This window comes from Falco cherrug, chromosome 12 (assembly GCF_023634085.1).
Source record: "Falco cherrug isolate bFalChe1 chromosome 12, bFalChe1.pri, whole genome shotgun sequence".
Classification (NCBI taxonomy): Eukaryota; Metazoa; Chordata; class Aves; order Falconiformes; family Falconidae; genus Falco; species Falco cherrug.
Window position 1 is genome coordinate 32,778,159 of NC_073708.1, and position 21,392 is coordinate 32,799,550.

General features: G+C 41.8%; 1 protein-coding gene across 2 annotated transcripts in view; it reads left to right on the top strand.

Moving 5' to 3' along the window:
- The window catches only part of ROR1 (receptor tyrosine kinase like orphan receptor 1), a 171,584-nt gene that overhangs the window by 130,099 nt on the left and 20,093 nt on the right, over positions 1 to 21,392 (top strand). The window lies entirely within an intron of this gene.

The window sequence follows — 21,392 nt, forward strand, 5'->3', positions numbered from 1 at the left end:
CTATCTAGGGGCTTCTTACTGGTTTTAAGAGGACCGATGGTCATAAACTGTATCTGTATCTGTCTGTACTTGTGTTAGTATATTGTCTTAAAACTGAGATTTTAAAGATCAAGTATGTGGGTGGGAGTAGTGGCTGTTTTTACAAGTTCCCTGTATCCCGGAGCTCAGGTTTGGTTCCTGCGGCTGGGTCTGAGCAGTTGCCACATTGTTGTATTTTGGCAGTGGAGGTTCTGCCTTCGGTAGCTTTTGAGAACATAGGTTTATCATCCCCTCTAGTTCCAAGACACGTGATCAAACTTGCTCACCTTTTGTAGTCCCTTACTGTTTTCAAGTGTGATTTGCAACTCTTCTGAAGTTTGAAATTAATTTTGTGATAGTGCGTCCAGCTTACGTCTTATGTGCCCGGAACAACACTGAAAACCCGCCTCTCCTGGTGAAGGAAGCCGCGCCATTAGAAGAGAAATACAGTACCAATTAAAACATAAAACACATCTGTTACACTTACAAGGGATGCAAAAGCTTGGGGATGTGACTGTTCCTGATTGTCCTTATAGAAGATCGTTCACAAAGTATTGCAGAAGATATATCTTAAGAGCATCTCACCACAAAAGGACATGCTAGGATGCCCTCTAATGGAACATCATAAAATGTGTTTTTGTCTTCCCTTTTGAAGGTACCTGATAGGAAGTTGCTGAGTTTGTTTTGGAAGGGGTGCGCTTTGCTCACACTCAGGCTATGTTTTGTGATTGTGGTGTTCCAAGGAGGAAAGCTTCATGATGCTGTGGGAAGTGTTGGGGGCTGTTGTGCTCTTTAGTAGTTTGGATAATTAATTAATGAGTTGAGAAGATGTGTATTTTGTGTCTACTTCCACCTAGTTTGGGGTTTCTGAAATGTGTAAGGTTGAGCAACACATCGTTGGTGGCCAGAAACCCACAGGAGAGCAGTGGGAGCACAGAAAGCAGAGAGCTGTGCTGGAATTTCACTGTCTAGGCCACTCAGCTTTGCCTCACTTTTTAAAAACAAAACAGATCTGGGAACCTTTTCCCATTTTCCTTTCTGGCAGGGTTTGGGGATTTTTTTGCCCCCATGCGAAAAAAAAAAGACCACGACTTAACTAGTGAGAAGCCTTACCAAGTTATGGAGAAGTAACAGCAAATGGTCCCTCTAATTCAGTGAGTGCTGGGCTGAGCTCTAAAGCGATGTCTGCACAGCATCACCCAGACCATGAGGAAAAAACAAACTAGTGTCATGAGTGCTAGTTTGGAGACTAGGAGTATTACATTCCACCTGAGCTAAGCACCCTTCTTCCAGCTTCACATGGCCCTGTCTTATTCTGCATGTAAAGGCCGTATATCCAGGGAACAAACAATCACTGTTCTCTGTATGCACCATATAAAACATTCAATTGGCTTTAAAGTTGACTCAATTCCATTTTTTAATTTTTTTTCCCTAGCATTTGCTGCCCACTGGTATACATGTGTACAAACACAAAGAGTGTGAAAAGGTGAAAAAAAGTGAGACGCCCATTTTAATAGTCCTATTTAATAGTTGACTTTATAATTGTGCCTTATAATTTTGTAGCCAAAAAATACATTTAATCACACTTCATTACCATGGGGGGTTGTGGGCTCTATCTAGTAAGAGGTCAGTCACATTGTACTAAACATTGGAGAGAAACAAATGTTGCAGAAGGTTCTCTGTTTTACCGAATGAAAAATTTCTACGTTCCTGTAGGAGGTAACCAAGTTTAATCTATGGAATAAGAGAATCAGGAAGGAGCTTATGACAAAGAAGTTATAAACTTGGAACTCATACTAAATAAGAGGTAAAAAAAAGGTCAGTGTACGTCATCTTGAACCTTGTTCATATCTGCTGCCAGTGGTGTGAGTGCAAGAGCCTTACGGATAGCAGCAGTGGGTGGTTAGGTCCAGCTGAGTGAAGTGGAATTGCAAAAAGAAATTGCATGTTCTGGAATGCAGGAGGGAAATTGCCTCGAAATCTGTTCCTTGCTGTTTGCTGTTCTTTCCATGCAAACAATATCTTGTGTGCTGTATAGCCTACTCATGCATAGCCTTCTCCCCATACAAGTTGGCAAACAAATTCATAGCTATGAAATGAATGAAAATTTGGTGGAAGTGAGAGTGAGCCCACATCACATAGGTAAGTGTCACAAAAAAGCATTTGAAGGACTGCTGGCTAAAGGCTGCAGTACTCTTCAGCACAGGGGAACAGCATTTTGTACAGCTCTGCAAAATTATCTTGTCTGAAAACCAAATTCATGTAAGTTGTTCCAGGGATGAAAAAATATTTTTTCTGGTGTTTTGATTGAAAATTTCTTCAAATATGAATAGAAGTTGGAACCTGCTCCCTGTGAGACCCTTTGAATGCATCAGCCCTCAGACACTATTACATTGTTTCATAGTCTTGATGCCATTTTAGGACTCCTCCTTGCTATTAGATGAGCAATGAGTATAGTCATGAGAAATACCTGCTTTTATCTGTGAAAACCAACCCCATCTATGCCAGCCTGGATTTTCAAGTTCCAGGGTGATACATGGTCAACCTCCCTCCCCATCATTTAAGACTCGTGGGAGTCCTATGGGGAAACAATTTCTTCAGGAACACTCCTGGAAGCTGGGTCATGAAATATCTGCCTGCCATTTTTTCCAAAGCTAGGGCACTGGTCATGGTGCTTTGGCTAAATTGGCTGTGGGTCCATGGGTTCGGCTGGTTTTGGTTCCCCAAAATACATTCATGGGAACCTATGGCCCTCTTCCCTTGCTGCGCAAGCTGACTGCTGGTGTAGCTCTGAGCAAATGGACACCCACCGTACATCATCTTACAGACATATTATATTATTTTACAGTGATTAAATGAAGGCTAAATATGGAAAGCACTTGGAAGGATGTTGTGGAAATGAAAACTCATACTTGGAAAGTGTTTGTGCCTTATCAGCATGAGTTTCTTCTCCTATGATAAGGCAATGAACAAAATTGATGGTGAGTAGCAGCCCTGTTCAGCGGGTGTGCTTCTCCCATGTTGTCTTTATCAGTCTACCATGAGTGGAAGGTTCTGTTCATTTAAGGATTTAATTTGAGGATCATGTTTTTAAAAAAATCCATATGCTCAGCACTTTTTTTCGCATAATTTATAGGTGCAGAGTTCTGTGCTGATGTGATGGCAGAAAAATAGATGAGCCAAGTGTAGCTTAAAAATAAAAAGGTTAAATGTGTGACTTCTGTAAAAGAAGACAGGCGATGCTAGATAACGTAATAATTCACGTGTGTGTTATATCCTTATTCTTTTTGCTTTCCTTGAGTACTGTTACAGGTAGCTAGAGCCAGAAGTCTCATTTACAAATCAATCTGAAACAAATAAAAGAAAATCCAGCAGAAACATGCCACTGCAGTGCATAAGGAAAGCAAGAACCCAAGGTATTACTGCAGTGTAAAACGCTGGCTGACCTGAATTTCTTCTTTTAACTCTCTTGTGTTTGGCAAAGGTCGGCTTTAAAGCCCTTATCTGTGAGGTGTGGTGTTCTTGCCATTAATGTGCTCTGCTGCTCTGCATCTCTGACATAGCTTGAAGAAGCTTCTTTTGTTAAAAAAAAACCAAAACAAACAACAACAAAAAACAAACCCACTCCCCTGCTTGATAAATAAATCATTATTTTATCTTTTGTTTTGCCAGAAGTTGCTACAGATACAGTGCCAGTTACAAGCAGTTTGGTGAGCTGTGGGGAGAGTGCGAATGTCTCTGTCCCGCAGCCAGACGCGTGCCCAGGAGCAGGGCAGTCATGGCTCCGGCTCTCAGACTGCTGGAATAGTTTCTGTAAAGTGGATGGTGTCAAGGGCACCTCCACAACAGGCAGAGTCGGGGCGGGGGGCCTCTTCAGGCGGGTAAGTCAGGTTGTGCTGGCTCTTGGTGGAAAAGGCCACCATCAGCTAATTTAGCCCCTTCTTTTTTCCACGGAATTTATGAATGCAAACTCAAATTGAATTGATTGAATAATTTGAGGAAGATCAAAGGGAGCATTTTGCTTGTTAACTCGTGTATCAGTGTACACTTGTGCATCGCATATTTCTGTGTGTGTATATATATAATATTGTACACACGTATATATGCACAGCTTTAGCCATCACTTCTAAAAATTTCCTGAAAGACCATAACTCTAACATTGTTTTTGAAGTTCCTATGCTTCACATCACTTTGAAATTCACTTTTTATCCATCATCCATAGCAAAGTTTGCACCTTTAAGGACATAGAAGTGTGTATGTTAACCTCAGGTCTCTCTGGTTGCTACAGAGATGAAAATCAGAAAGGGCTGAGGTCAGAGCACAGCAGATTCCTGGAGATGAGAGAATTTAATATGACAATAGAATACTTTGGCCTAGAAAATGGTTGCATGCCCAGTCTTTTCCATTATTATTGTTCTTTTTTCCCCTCATTCTGTATCGTTTCTACTGCCTGGAGCGATGGCCCTGTGCTTGCCCTGAACTTCACCCACTCCAGGAGAAATGCTAGGCACAAGTCACTGAAATGAGAGGAGGCAGAGCACACTTGCATACTGTTCAAGAAACTGTCAAAAGAGCTATAGTGGGAAAGAAAATAACTGGTTTACATGGTCTGGTCTAAAGATGAGCAAGACAAACCCTGCTGGAGTGTAGTTCAGTGGGAAGAGTTCAGGATAATGCTCTGACTATTCTGTGTCAGAAAACCACACACAATTTATTGTGTTTTGAGCATGTTTCAAAAAGGCTTAACCTGCAGGTGAAATAGTTCACTCAATAACACAGACTTATGATTTTATTACTGGGAACACGTTGGAAGAACAGAATGGCACCTCTTGGAAGCATTCTGTAAGTTTGCAAGACACGTTGTTTTAGGGTTTAAAGGAGAAAAATTACTAGTTCATCAATATTACCGCTCTTGGATGTGCAGGGGTTACTGTGTAGCAGAGAGACAACAGCGTGAATGTAAATCAGAGTGGATGTGTATACTGCAGACTGGCATCTCCTGGGTGTATACGGTCCTTGTGTCACTATTGCTCTTCAACAGTCCTTTTATTCTTAATGGAGCCTTTTCTACATATATAACTAAATATGGTATTGTTTTGTTCTTTATTTAACCACTGGGAATGAGGAGAGAAGAGGAGGAAAAGAGGAGAGGAGAGGGCTGTAATTTTAAGGGGCATTTGCTTCATAAAATCAAATGGGGTTTGTGATTCCCATAAATAGCTCGCAAGGCTTGTGAAACCACAAACCCCACAGGATTCTCCCATCCTCTTTTTCAGTGATTAAGAGAGTTCTCTCTCTCTTTTTTTTTTTTTTTTTTTTTTTTATTAGTTAAACATATCTGGGCTTTTTCAGTAAAACAGATATTTTGTACAGTGGCTCTGTGTGGCTGGATGTCACCGTGGTTCTTTCAACAAGAAAACGCATAACCACTGGCCAGCATCCAGGTGAGGCTTGGCCAGCCATGTATTTGACTGTAGATTTCAAAGAGTAACATAGAGACTTTACCCCTTTGGCCACAGAAGCTATATTTTATAGAAGAAAAAATTCCAATGAAGAGGCAAGAGTAGATTCACTGGAGAGCCACTCCAGCAGCATCCTGAGACCAACCTGCCTGCTGCTGCCCACTGCCAGCACCCAGGGCTCTGGCACCCAGGCTGGGCATCAGCCTTGACCCCCAGGATCTTGGTGGAGGAGGTGTATTGATTTCCAGTCCTGTGACATGTTTTGTGGCTGTGACAGAAGCTACCTCCTTGTTGCTTGGTGATGGTGGAAATTTTGAATGAGGACTGAATGCAAGTCCCACGAGTTGTGGTGTGGGATCTTTTATAGCCCCACCGTGTGTTGGTGCAGCAGCTTGTACATATGGCATGTAGGATCTGAGGCGCAATCTTGAAGTGGGATATTCTATGTGGAGGCCAATATAAATATATTCGTGCAAAAAAATCACGCAGTATGAAGATGAAGTCTGAGTGGCTGATGCTGACAGAAACCATGTTACGTTCTGTTGCATTACTTCATTTGAGTGAAAATAATACTCCCTTAGTTTTGCCAGGGTCTGAGAGTCAGATTATCTGCTGTGAGCATGCCAGTCGTGGAACTGAAATGTTTCCAGGGAGAGCTGGACTTGTCCTCTTCACTGCATCTTTGATCTGGTACACACTTCTCTGTTATGCCACTGTCTCACCTTTCCCTTGTACTGATTATTCTGCTGTGATTTTCTTTGTGGCATTCCTGTAGCATTGTGGACAGTAAGGTGAGTGCTGAGGCACTGGGGTGTATGGTTGAGGAGGGGGCATGCTCTTGGACTTTCCTGAGCAAGCAAAAATAAATTAAAACCTCTGGGTAAATCTAGCACAGAGTTTAGGAAGCCATGTTTGTGTCTTGTATTAAAACAAATGGGCTACAGGCAGTATTCTAGTGCATTTTATCTACCTCAAGGCACTTACGTAGCTAAATATACACGTTATCTGAGAATTCCAGGATCCTTTGCCTCTTGCCTTCCTCTTATCTCCCAGACCACATATGGGAAACAACCAGAGTAAGATTAAAGGTGTGGTGCAGTTGCCTTGACTGCAGCTGTTTGTGCTACTTCAGATGCAGCTGAAGTCACACTGGTCACCTTGTCTGGGTGTGACACCCTGGGGTGATTTGCCCAGTTATTGCGTGTGTAGCCCGTAACAAAATCGAGAACTGAACTCTGTCTCTGGAGGCTCAGGCCAAAACCTGTGCTACTGGGTGGTTGTTCTTATCGTCTGGGGCCATGCATTGTCCACTGGTTTTCATGTGAGCAGTGCTGCAGAAATCAGAGTTCTTTGCCACAGAGCTCTTATCCCAGCTCTTACTAATGAACTGAGTTAAATTGTATTTTGTTATGCTATGGGAAGTCTACAGAAAGGAAACTGGCCTGTAGTTTGGAGAAGGATCGCCCTTAGAAAGTGCTTTTCACTTTTGGAAAGGTATCTGATAAGTATTTTTACAAATTTTAGCCAAAGTGTTCCACTCTTATCTACCTGTAGTGCAAACGGAAAGCCCTTCTGTCTTCATGCAGCACAAAAGAAAAGTATGACACAATATGGAGACATAGTTGTATTATCTGAAAACAAATTAATTGCACTGATGTCAATATTTTTTAAGTGGGGAGAGATAAGGATGTAAAGGACGTTATAACGTGGACATGGGGAGCTAGAGTTCCCTAATGCATTTTTGTAATACAAGGGAACAGACAATGTGCTGTTAAGAACTGGATTTGTTTTCGTTCTGTACATGATCACCCATAGCAACTGCATATGCAAATAAATGTTTGGTATAGCAATGGCGTTTGTGGAATGCTACAGTCAGTATTTGAAGAGTATTTGGACTTTTATTTCTATGAAGCTTTGATATGAGCCAGTTGCATAGTCAGTAACCCCAGACGTTGCATACAGGATTTGTAGCAGGACACGAGGAGACTGGGAGAGTTGAAGCCTTGACTCCAGCATTTTGTTGCCCTCATCCTGAAGCCAACTTGTCCATCCATGAGCGGCACCATTACCTGCTCACCACATCTTTCTCAAGCACAAGTCTACACAGGCAGCTTAGTGCAGCATCCTGCTACACCCAGCTCACTTCAGCAAATGCCCTGTGGTACCTAAGGACAGGAACACAAGCACTACTATTTCATTTCTTTGCAAAATCAGTTCTCAACCCTGTTTCGTGGCCTTCCTGAAGAAGCAGTAACACAGTTTCTTGTGCTAATTCCCACTGCACATCCAAACAGAAAAGGAAGAGTACATATGGTGCATTTCGATGTGCCTGCAGAGGTCAGGAGGCGGCAGGCAGTGCTAATTGTGTATTACAACCCACATCGAAGTGAAGATGAAAATATGAAATGGCTTTTACTTGCTTAGGAAGTGCTCAGCTTTCAGCATTTTGGAAATGCAGGATCAGGTCTTGTACCTTTTTATATTTAGCTGCTTTTTAGCATGTTAATTTAGCCTTGCTGCATTAGTCCTGTTGCCTTGTTTGGCCATATTTGATAAATGCTGAAGATAACACTGAAAGGTGAATTTCAGCTGTCGTTATAAACTATGCTCAGATACCTTATTGTTGTTTTTTAACACTGTGGATCTAGAAACATTTCAAATCCAGCGTAGGAACCTGGGGGGCTGATACATAAAGTGTGGATAAGAGAGTAGATTTTCCTTTCTCTAATTGGTTAAGTCAGTTGTCAGTGTTTCTGTAAACACTTAAAGAAATCCTGTAATTATATAATTTGACCCTGAGTTACACACTATGTGTATATTTTCTGTTTGGAAACAGAAAGGATTAAAAAAAAAAAAAGATAGGCTGAAAAGTTGCATTACTTAGGCTGATCATCTCTTGCAGCCTTCAGGGTGTCGTGTTTACAGAGATATTCTTTAACTGTTGCAAAAAAAGAAAAAGATCATTACATACAGTTGGCAGTCTGTATCTGACTAATAATATATTGAGTCTTATGAGTTAAACCAAATAGATCTGCCAAGTATTGTTCCTATTAATGTTGTATATCCTTAATGTCACACAGAGGCCTTTTTCCCACAGAACTCCCTGGCAGAAATTGTCTGGGTAGGAGTTCAATCCACCCCAGGACAGAGGACCCATGCTGCTAAGACCCATATTAAGGCTGCAACTAAGACAGGTTGGAAAAAAAGTATTGCATTTGATTAAAAATATTGAGCCTTCAATATCTGGTTTTATTCCATGTTGAAACGAACCTGAGAGCATTAGGCATTTTTCTCAGAAAATAAATGTTGCATAGCCCCTAGTGCAGCATATACTCACTTGAGAGGAGGAAGATGCAGGCTCTGCTTTAGAGCAGAGGAATAACCTGGTTTTCCCATATTTCTTGTGGTCATTCCAGATAGCAGCTATTTTGAAGCCAACCCAAAAAATCCTTCTGGAGCTGCTAAAAGATCACAGCAGCAGTTTTGGCCAAACCACTGTGTTTTTGTGAAACATTCCACTTTTCAGAAGATGATGTTTTCTCTCAAGACAATTTTAATGATAAAAGTTTCTTACTTAGCTCTAATCATAAAGGCAATTTAAATGGCTTAGAAGGTTTCTTTGAGCCTGAAGGCTGTGAGGCAAGATCTGACAATATTACAGTAACAATTATTTTTACCCTTCCTGGACTGTGTCAGGTTACTGTACTGGTTAAACAGAGCCTATTTTGGAAAGGACTTGCCCTGAATTTATGTCTTGCCCTCAAAGAGGGTAAATTAAAAATTGTTTTAGAATGACTCTGATTCACATGGAATTAGACCTGATTTGTGTTATGCTCAGACAACACAGTGTCTTAAAGTTTCTGGCAGAGTCTGTTTTATTTGCATGTATTTACAACATAGCACCTTCTGCAAGGGCTCTTCATCTAAGAGTTGCTAAAATAGAGATGGGTACTGTTGTTTTGGGGTGGAGGGGTGTATTTTACAATGCAGCCCAAGTGCCAGAGCCTCCCCCCTCCCATTCCCAGGCTTTTGGAGCTTTCTATTCTGTTTTGGGGGTTTGCTGGTCTATGTCAGCAGTTTTTAAAAAAACACAATGAAAACCTGAAAAAAAACCAACAAAACCCAACAAAAAGCAAAAAGACTGGAAACCAACCTCCTTGATTTCCCTCCTCGCCAGCCTGCAGTGGGATGACAGTCAACATAAGATTTTGTGTTGCAGAATACATTGCTTCATTGGAACAGGGTGCCCAGGGATGGGTGGAATCACCATCCGTGGGGGTGTTTAAAAAACTTGTAGATGTGGTGTTTTAATGACCTGGTTTAGTGGTGGACTTGACAGTGCTGCATTAACGGTTGGACTTGATGATCTTAAAGGTCTTTTCCAACCTAAATGAGTCTGTGACTCTTGTCTGGCTGTTGCCTCATTAGTGTTGTTTCCCAATGTGCACAGGTGTTACTTCTGGGGAGGTGGGTGTAAAGGTCTGTAGATGTAGGAGGAAAAAAGGGAAATAATTACACAACCTGTGTCATATACTTACAGTATAAAATGATTTCTAGCTGTCATGGAATGAGTTAAATGTAACAAAGTCAGAAAACTGACAAATGAAATTGTAAATCAGTCATCTTTATTATGATTTTTCTGAAAGAGAAAATTGAACTTCTGGCACATGAAGCATGCATGTTTAAAAGGCTTGTATGGTCTTGTTTTACTTAAAAACCTGCAACTTCTGGTGGCCAAACGTTAGAGCACTTTCCTGGGCTTCTGGCCGTTTGCACAGCCATGGGAGTAGGTCAGGTGTAAGGGGTGAAATAAAGAAATAGTCAAACATTTCAGAAACTGGTTAATGTTTGAGGTCATCTCTGAGGTACTGTGAGGTTCACCTATGCTGTAAGGCCTTAATTATAAAGGAAATCCTATTTAAAGGCCTATAATGTTTCTGTGGTTGTCATAAAATATCTTGCATAACCAGGTAGTAAAAGCTCAGTGGGTAAATCTCAATCTTGCATTTTGGTGTTCTTTTACTTTAGTGCCCAGCTGTTGTTGATATTCCTTAAACAAATCCTGTCCTGCTATTTTCAGTTTGTGTTGATGGGGAACCAAGAAAAGGAGGAGCAGTGAGGGATCTGTCAAGAGATTTGTCAGATCGTAATGCCATGCAATGGCTCAACTCTGGGCATAACTTCAAGCAGGTTTTTGTTTTATCTGCTGGCTGCCAGCCTCGCTACCAGTGGGCTGAAAATTAATTAAGATGAAACATTCAAAACATTAAGGGTAGTGAAACCTCCAGTTGCTTGTGGTAGGAATTATTCAAGAGAACAAAAAATAGTAATAATAATAATTACAGTACTGCCAACAAAGCGTGGGTGCTGGCAGGGGGAGAGGCGGTGTCTGTGGCCTCTGTGCGATGGATTTGTTTCCTGTCCTAGGCTTTCGTTCACCCACATGAAAAGTCATCTCTGTCCGTATGTAACCCCCTTCCTCCTGCCCCCGTCACCCCCTGGGCAGTTTATGCTTCTCCTCCCGCTTCAGATGGACTCAGCATCAAGACTTTGCTTTTTCCCTGAATGAGACATCCCAGGGCTGGGATCCAGAGCCATGTGCTGGGCCTCTTAAAATCACTGTCCCAACCAGCAGCTGGGCAGCTGCAAAACTTCTTTTCTTAATCACTCCCCATGTATCTTCAGATTTTTTGATTTCATAAACAGTCCAGTGGTAGGGGTGTTTCTGCTTCCACCTGGACTAACGTCTACCTCCCCTGGGCTGGCCCGACGTGCCTGCTGGGAGGAAGCTCCTCCGCTGCCAGGGGAGGATGAGTACAGGCATACTCCAGGTGCCCCATGCTCGAATGGGACTCTCTCATGAACGCTGCCTGAAAATCGGCAATTTAAATGGCCACCCAGTGCCATGGGCAGCTGGGTAACCAGCCAACATCGGGAGTGTTGTGAGCCAGAGCCCTGTGATGAAGGGGCTGTGAAAGGTAAAGGAGTCGGTTGCAGTCCTCCATCTAACCATGGCGGGGGCTGCACCCGCTGCCGTACTTCTCTCAGGTATGTTATGTTCCAAATCTGGTGGCTTTGAATTAACTAGGGCACAGCCCTAGAGAGGGGGAAAAAAAGTATCTGTCTTTAACTTCTGAACATGCTTGTGCTGTGTCAAGTCGAATGCCTTTATAAGATTCTAAACATGCAAGCATTGGTATCGCTACAACCCAAATCCTGACTTCGCTAAAGCACATTTAAGAGGTCTCTTTTCCATAAGCTCCTGGGAATTGCCACCAGAGCTCTGTTACCACCTCAGATCCTGTGGTTTTTGGGCTTTATTTCAGCCATTCCACTGTTGTGTCTCGGGTGGTGTAAGGCTGGCAGATGTGGGGTCACTTGGGTCTGTCCGTGACATGTGTGAGTACTGGCAGTGCGAGGGCTGCCGGGCATCTGGTTAAGTGAACAGCCATGAAGAGACCACGGAGACGTTGTCTTTTACAATTCCTGGATGCAAGCTGTCTCAAAAGATCTGGTTTTAGTATGTGCTATCTAATGTTGTCTTTAGTAACTTTTGGAATAGAGACTATTTTGTTGTATTTGTATGATTTAAAAAAAACCAAAAAAAACCTGACGTACTCTGTGGTGTTGTTGACAGTTCCACGCTTTCCATCTTGCAAGAAAAAAATATGAATTGTAGCAGAGACTCTTGGCCCTAAAAGCATAGGAAGAGCCTCTCCTGTACTGTTTGCAGCTATGCTACTTTCAGAAATCTCCTTGTCTGACTTTTGCTTCTCATGGTAATTTTTTAGCATTTATTTACAATTTGGTGGTGTCAGTTTGTCCTCCTCAATGGATGCAAATTAGCCCAGGCACAAATAGCAGATGAGGATTTGACCTCCATGAGTGTACTGTCCTTTGCAGATTTGAAAGGAACAAAACATAATGAGAAAATATCATTCTAGCAATGATAAATGTGAAGGAGTGATCCGGAGAATGTTTGCTTTGCATTCGGAGCTGTCTTTGGGGCAGTAGTTGGCATCAGGAGCTGTGACCGTTTCAGAGTCTGATCTTGGCTGTAGGGGGATAAACCCAGAGGAACTCCATGGGTTTCTGTGGAGCTGCTCCATATTTTTCCTCAGTGTGAATAACACAGGAATGTTCCTCCATCCTTGGCATATAAGGTGTTTTTGTGAGACAAAATAGGCAATTGTGGTCTTGCCAAAATAAAGTTCCTCAGCTGGATAAAAGGAGCAATGGTATATAAATACCAATGTTTCCTTTGATTTTCAGCTCGCTCACACTATGTGTAAATTGTTTTGCTACATGGATGGTATGTGTGCATGCCTTTTAAAATGATGTTTGGCTTAATCCTCATTTAATTTTTTATGGAGTTGTAAAATACATGTTTTATATTACAAGACCATGATAAGAATTAGTATTGATACGAACCAGCATTTCACCTATTCAAAGATAAACAGCTTTTAGACTTGATAAAATACAACTGCAAAAGTATGCCAGGAGAGACATTATTAAAACAAGGTTCTGGAAACAGTTCTATTATCTTAAATAATATTTTTCTAGTGAGGGAATGCATTAATATAATACGTAACACACACATAACCTTATCAATACCAATTAATTTCAGATTTACAGCTGAAATTTTGGTGTCGTGCAGCTCAGCCCATCATGCCATGTGGAGGCAGGTAGGAATTCTAACAGATGTGGCTGCACTTTCTTACTGAGAAATGGTAGAGCTGGCTGTTATGAGTACCCCAAATACAGTTTGCATCAAAGTACCTAAGTAATCCTGTGTAAAATGTCTTAGAAATTTGTGATCCTTTCACAGAGGCAAGTTAGTGTAGTTACTTCTAATGCAAAATTCAATCGAATTACTATTCTCAATTGCTGACACATTGAATAATAAAACTGAATAAAGCAGTTGGGATAGTTTTATTTGTTCGTAAATATCAATAAATTGCATATCCTGCAAACTTAGAGAAGTCCAGAAAAATATGTACCTTTTTCTTCTTCTGCCAGGGTGCTGATTATGGGGGGAGGAAAGTGTTTTTTTCACCTTGAATACCAATTATTGGCTGTAAATGAGCTGCAAAATGGCATTATCTGACACATCTTCTGCAAACAAGTTGCTCAGACAAGTGCTTTAAGCTTGTAGTGTTTCAGACTGTTGGTCTTGCAAAATTAGATGTTCCTATGTTTGTTTACCACAATAAAAGAAAAAAAAATTGGAGGTCAGAATTTACTTAATTCTTTTAATGCTGCTGCCAGAAAATAGGCAGGAAGGCATGTTGCAATGAAGTCGCTCTTTTGGGATAGCAGAAGGATTTGGCCCATTTCTAAGTAGAAAGCTGCCATTTTTACACAGTTTTTTCTTCAAATCAGGAGTTTCAGAATTTAGGGTAGGCATCCTTCTGAAGGCTAACCAAAATAGGGATATTTTGGTCCCAAGACGGTTACAGATGTGTGGTTGCTTCATGCTGGTCTGTGCAGGCTATGTAGAGAGGCAAAATGCTTTAAAAGAAAACAAGTTCTCTGTACCTTATCTGATTACCATTAGAGAATGGATGTACAGATCTTAAATTTTCACCGAAGCATATTTTCACTCATGTTTGTTGTCTTAAGAAAGGGTTTCTTATCTCGAAAGCAATCTTTTTCACAAGACATTCTCAGTTTAATATAACTCACCATACCCTTTAAAGCAGACTGGCGATTCCCAGCTGAGGAGCCTCTATTTGTGTGTGTCTGTCAGGAGCAGAATTTATGATAGACCTGCGAGTTATGTGAACTTTAAATGTTTTCACAGTTGTTAAACTCGACCAACTATGTCAATGAGACTAACTGCTTAAAATGGTTTTGGGCTTACCAGCTACCCCCAGCCAAAGTATGAGTATTATGCTCATAAACCCAGCAACCCCCAGACTGCTCGTCAGCAGAGAAAAATGCCGTATTCCTATCCTACCTTGACATGATTCCTAGGAAGCCTATTTAGTAAAATATGTTTTCAGCTAGATTTTTTTAAAGGACTTGAATTTCAGATCATCATTTTCCATGTAGTTGTTCTCCATCCACTGTCCTTACTTTGTAGTGCCTGCCTTCTCCCCTGTCCCATCAAAGGGAACCACAGAAACACATTTCAGGGCAAAAGTTAGTTACCACATTAAGAGAAACAAGTCTATATGCCTGTAAAATCAGTTATCTGCAATTAATTATTGGAATCTGAATTAGTACTGAGGCATCAAACAGTGATGCACAATGCTCTGAGCAGGTACACAGCTCGTGCGTTGGGGTACTGGTGTGCTGAAGTCCGTAATTTTTTCAGTAAGTTTGGGCTTATGGTGGTTACTGTTATTTTTGTAGCAGTTGTGGACTATAGCAGTTATTGATGGGTGCAAATTTTTGGTCAAATAATAAGTTTAAACAAGCTAACATTATATGTATTATTTTTAATTAACTTGTGCTGAGGCATGTGTTTCACTTTTAATTCAAGTGTCAGATTTGTGAAGTCTGTTTTTCATCATGCTTAAGGTTAAAATATTAGGTCACCAGAAGAAAGACCTATTTGAGTCACATAAGACAAATTAAATGTTAGAAGGAGGGAGAGGGGAGGGAGGAGCAGAAATAAAGCTGTGACTTCAGAAAACATGGTAAAGCAGGAAAGAGTGAGTGAGAGATAAAATGGGCTGCAGAGGTCCTGAAACTCATTTTGTAGTGTTCAATATTGACTCTTGGTGCTTGCAAGTTTTTGTGTTGGTTAGGGAGAGTTCAAAGCTGTATTTGCAGGGTCCTGAGGCCCAGGAAGGAGCAGGATACTGCCTGCTGTAAGAAGTCCCTCCTGAGCAATAGTTTTCTCAGGGAATGAACCAGGTCTTTCAGACATGCTGCTGCAGGATGGGAAGGTTTGTAGTCCTTCCGTAGGAGAGAAAGAAAAAAAAAAAATCACATAGGATGGAAAAACAGCTTGAAAATGAAGATATTTTCATATGCTATTTAAATAGTCTATGTGTTAACACCATAAAAAATTGTCCTTTGCTTTAGATTAAATGTTTTCCTTTTTGATGTTCTCATTTATGAATGTGTGTTATTTCCTGTGTATTCCAGAAGACTTGACTATCCTGTTGCAAAGGTAGGTGTGTATCATACAGCAGCAAGCCAAGTCTCCTTTACTGAACACTTGATCAGTTTCAGCCATCAGCCAGGAATACGCAGTTGAGAGGGAGACAGGAATCATAGTAATGCTAACTGGAAAATTTAAAATGTTAATTTTTCCTTAAAAAAAGGACATCTGACAAAAGAGATTTAATGTAAGGCAAACAGAAAGGTGTTACTTCAAACTTTATTATTCTCACCCTATTCTAATCACAGGGGTTCAAAGTACCCTTGTCCCTGCTGTTTTCTCAAAGCAGCACTCCTAGGAGGACCCAGCTCCTTATGCATTAAAGCCTGGTTATGCCACACTTTTGGTGCAAAGAGACCTCATGTGGTATCAGTTGCATGAACACTTGCTCTGAGGCCCCATTATGCCTGTAAAGAAGCAGGAAAATATTTAGGAATAAAGCCCTTAATGTCCAGATCAAGCCATTTGGAAGGCAACTCAACCTTGACTGTATTTCTCTTAAAGTTTCTTTTTTGAATATATTGCAGAGATGCACTTTTCCGTATATTGGGGGGGAAATTTGTGGGGGAGACGCACAATGTAATCTGCAGCTTATTTAATTGCTCAAGGAAATCTGAACAACCTCCGTAACTTCATGTGACTAAATAATGAATGAATTCTTTGGTACTGGGGATTTTTATCTGACTACAAACTGAATACAATGTAGAATATGTCCTTTGGGATATGCCCTCTTTGTTGCCCTCTGTGTAGCCTCCTGGCAGACCCCAAGGGGCAGAAGGATGTGTTGTTCTTATGTGGAAAAGTGCTGACGTCATGCAGCACCAAGTAAACCTGCAGTAACTCTCCCATATGGCAGTGCTGTAGGTGGGGAGCGGTCTCTGGGGGATGTCAACTTCCCGGTCAAATAGGTCACTTAAATACTTTTTATGCATGTGAAAGCAATGAGGTGTTTGATCAAGGAGCTCCGTCAGATCTAGTGGCTTGCTGTCACTTGTACAGAGCTGCACCCAGCTGTGATGGTTGGGCATGGGTGGCTGATGGAGGTGCCACAGGCGGGCTGTAGTACGCTTTGAGGCTGCTCATAAAATGTGCATTCAGAAAGCTCCTGGTTACAAGGGATTTGGGCAAAAATCCGAGAGCTGGGGCCAAGGCACTTAGAGGAAGCCTATTCCCTTTGCCTGGCATCTTATTTCATGCCCAGCTTCCCGGCACAGTGCCCAAGGGTTGCGCTCTCGCCGTTTAGGAGATGGATATGGATGTGATACGGTCCGGGGTGTCCACTCCCGAGGGCCATCAGCCCAACAGCCTGGGCCCCTGTGGGGCAGAGGGGTCTGCTATCACTCAGGGCGGAGCGGCTGCAGCCGATTTATGGGGTGAAGTTGATGATCTTTCCATCAAAAATTCCTTATCTAAAGGTTAATGCCCGATGAGAGGTGGATAAGGAACGTGTGTGTGAGATCATTGCAGCTCCATGAGGGAATCCAGGAGGAGGGGAGAGTGTTTTTCTGGGCAGTACAAAGGCTTGATAGAAGAGGCAACATTTAGCGCTTGTAATCTTATCCTGCTTGACTGCTCTTCAGAAACATTTTACATTTTTTTCCTCTTCATCTAGAAACTTGGATGGACCGACCTTCCAAACATAACCTTAAAATAGCTTTGTCAAACAAAACATAAGTGCAAGAAATTTCCTGCCATTTCCATAACTACGAGCATATGATTTGCAGTTCATCTTGAATAATGATGTAAGAAATCTGCCAGGAAAGATCCCAGCGCTGTTACCAGGGTTGTTTCCTAACCAGCTGCAGCTGCTGAGCAAGCGCAAGGCCCGCTCATACCCTTGCTTGCAGGAATGCCCATTGACTTTGGAGGAGTTTTGGTGGGGAAGGGATTGTTATAAAGTGTTTAGGAGGAGAAAAAGAGTGAATCTCAGAGGCTAACATCCCAGTTAATTTATTTATTTGTGGTCAATGTTTAGATCAAATTCATGGCCACCGTTACTGAGCTTTTCTAGGCAGATTTTGCTTCCCCAAAATGAGTCATTTTGATAGAGACACTGTAAAACTTTCTTATGATGACAAAGGAAAACACACAGTAACTGCTTCAGTGCATCCTTGCCAAGGGATTAATTGCATGAGAGAGATATTTTATTAAGCTTCCAAAGCTGTGGATGCTGCCACGCTGCCCAGATGAGGTTAGTAGAAAACACATGTCAGCTCTCACCAGTGATGTTTATGTCTCTGCGCAAACCTGCCTCCTTTCAGCACCAAAATCCTTTAACGAGAAGTGACTGGGGGAGGGGAGTGCAAGGATATGTAGCCCTGAGAAATGCTTAGACCAATACATCTGGGTAATTGTAAGATTTTTGTGGGGTCAGGGATTTTTATCTGTCCCAGTTTTAGCAGAGAATGGCCATAACATGGCCTCAGCGCTGGCCTGAGCCACTTGGTGCCATCCCACGTGCGAAGCTGTGCAGAACAGCATCCCAAACTCACGTTAATTTTGGATATTTTGTCCATCTCTGGATCAGAGGCATCATGTTAAACCAGCTATCAGCCTGGAATGTGAGATAACAACTAAATAAAGTAGTTACTTAGGCAGATCATTGCTTATTCAGTTTTTTATCATCATCATTATTATTATTTATAGGAACTAAGTGGGTCAGTGGTGCTATGGGACTCTGTAAATTTAATGATGTCAAAGGACAGCATTATTAATATTTTTTTTTATGCCTACACTTTCCTAGTGAACCATTTAAACCCTAGCTGCCCTGCGACTTTAAAGGGGTGTCAAAACAGCAATACCTTATATTACACAGAACTTTTCCTTAAATTACACGGTGACGTACAAGTCTGGGCAATTCTCTTCTTTTTGCAAAGTAAAATGCAGCCCTCACATTTCTGAAATATTGTTATGAAACAGAGCCAATATGTTCCCATTTTCAAAGCAAGGCACAAGCAACTGGGAAAGTTGCTCTTTGGAAACTATGACAGAATATTATTCATCTGTTTGCTTTAAGGGATATCTGCCAAGTCAAAACTTTTCATTTTATTCTCTTTGAAGCTGGAACATGAGTACAGAAGAAAATACAATTTATTTAACAATGTACAAATAATTTATACAGTATTCATGCATGTAAAGAGGGTGTACTGGCTATATGTAATAATAATAATTTTTTGATACACCTTTTAATTAACTGCAAATTTTTCTAGAGCATGTTTCTTCCTTCCATGCTGTCACCTACCAGCATGCGTTATGAACTCAACTCCCCTGAAGCAACACCCTCCATAAACCCCAGTTTTAGGTGGTGGATTTGTGGGACATGAGTCAAGTGTTAAGCAGGAGCCTTTTGGTGCAGCTCTTGAGAGGGCCCCGGAGTCTCCCCAGGCGCAGCGTGAATCCCCGGCTGTGCCAGGGGACTTGCCAGTGCCAGGGTGACGGGAGCTGAGCTGTCTGCTCACACTTCTGTTGTCCCGCTGCAGCAAGCAGCAGTTTTTCCTTGGAAGAGAAGGATATAAAGCACTTGGTTGTCTGAACTAGACAACATTGGCTGCATTTTCCCATCAGTACTCTGCTGTTGGATATAAATTATTTAGATAAACAGCTCTGACTAGTTTAGTGCTATGCTAGAACATTTTATTTTTTTTTAAGCAAGACAAAATGCCTTTCACTTTGTAAGTGAAAAAAAAGTGTGGTCAGTCTTCACACAGAGCCAAAGCTACTCCCATCTCCACTTGTTAGATCTTGGAGATAACACACCATTTATTTGCTTTTGCTCTTCAGATCAGTTAATCTTCATAAATCAGTCTGGCACTGCATGCACACCTTAATCCTGTGCTGGCTTTACATGGCCATCTTCCAGTGTCACAGACCATTATGATGTCCTCTCCCCTGTTGCTTTCCTTAAATCCTCGCTGCCTTTCTGTACACTCCCCTCTTTACGTTGCTGTCAGTTAGAGATTTGCTTACCAAAATCATGGTAATCCAATGATCCCACCTAACCAACTGACTGACCTAAGCTTAAGTGTGTATCTTAGCAGGCTGGTGTTGGAACAGGCATCAGGAGGAAGAGCAATGCTCCTACTTCTTGTCTTGGAACAGTCAAAGCATTTAGGACTTTGTTTTGCCTTGTCCTACATGTCTGGTTTGCCTTGTCCTACATGTCTCCTTTGCCCATTTTTGCTCAAGATATCAAAATTAGTCCTGTATCTAGGATTCTTTCTTGTTGGATACTCATTCAAATCCTTCTTAAAGCAAAAGAAAGAAAAAGGAAAAAGAAAAGAGAAAGAAAGAAAGAAATCCATGGAGTGTGGTAGAAATGACCACACTATTACACCATCTTTGGAAAATGTATTTTTAATACATTGGATATTGTAAAAATAAATACAACATGATCTCACAACGTTCAGGTTTTCTATTAATTTATAAAATACTTCTAAGTGAACTCACGTTAGAGCCTGGTTACAAAGCTTCGGCTAAACTAAGTTCCTGGACCTGTTGTTGACATTTGCTGGGACCGTTGTTTAGATTCGGGCAATTTCTGGTAAGTTAGAAAAAGACTGGCAAAGAACAGTCAGGATGTTGGGAAGCGGACTTTGATGGAGAATCTTGAAGAAATGGTTTGTATTTACAAATCAGACTGCAGAGAGGCATTTGGATGAGGTGGATACCGTGCAGCCCCTCCATGTTTAGCATGAGCCGATAAGAAAGAAATTGCAAACTGATTGTTATTTCTTTTCCGCTGCTGCAGGCTGCTTTGCCTGGTTTGCATGGGGATGCCTAAAAAGCTGCTGCTGTTTCAAGTCAGCAGCAATTAGAAATTCTCCCTGGTTTCAGACTGCAGCAGAAAGGCACTGCGCTGGGAGGCAAATCAGTCTTTCAAGCCACTGCACCACAGGCAGATGAGATAGAGATCTCTCCTGATATGGTACCTGTAACTAATTCCTCCGGGATTCCAGCGCAAAGTCAGAGATTTTGGTCCTTCCTTCCTTTCCTTTCCTTTTGCATTTTTATGCATGAGTGTATCTCTCATAAGAAACAACCCTCTGTCAGCTTCTGTTAAAGAACTGCTGTCTCAGGAGTGCCTGCTGTGCTCAGTCCTGCTGCCTGTTGCTGATCCTGTGCTCGCCTGGGAAAGGGCCAAGGAGTTTGTGGCATGTGGGAAGCGGCAGACGTCAGTAACAGGGTAAACTTTACGAAGAGCAGCACCTCCATCGCACAACATGAAGCACCCCTGCATTTTGACACCGCAGCAACGCAGCAGTGCTGCCCTGGTGCCAGATCCACCGATCGATGGTGTTCGTCTCAAACCACTCTGCCTTTTCTGAATGTGCTTTTTCATTCACCGTATGGCTTTTGCACATGGAGCTGTAAGCACTCTTGCTTTCATGTTTACCTCTTCAATATGCCAAAGTCAGATGGGATGAAGGAGAATATCCCAGACAGAAGAGAAGGTTCTGGCTGCACAGTCAGGTAACACCAGGAAAACCATTGGGAGGTTCTGAGTGAGAAGCAAAGGGAAGGAGGAGAAGCATGAACTTGCACCAGCCATTCTTTGGTTTAGGGTTGGTTTATTATTTTGTTACCATTTCAATATGTGAAAAGCTGCTGGTGACCCAGAGTTGACAGATACAAGTATTGCTAGCAGAAAACCGAAGAGGGGAAAATGAACCCAAACAGTGACACTGAATTCTTTGTCAGTTGTTTGCAAATTTTTTTGTGCGCTGTGACTTGGTCTCTCCTGGCTTTGTTCAGGTGACCCTGGTTGAGACCTTTGCTATCGTGAAGGACAGGGTCCTTTT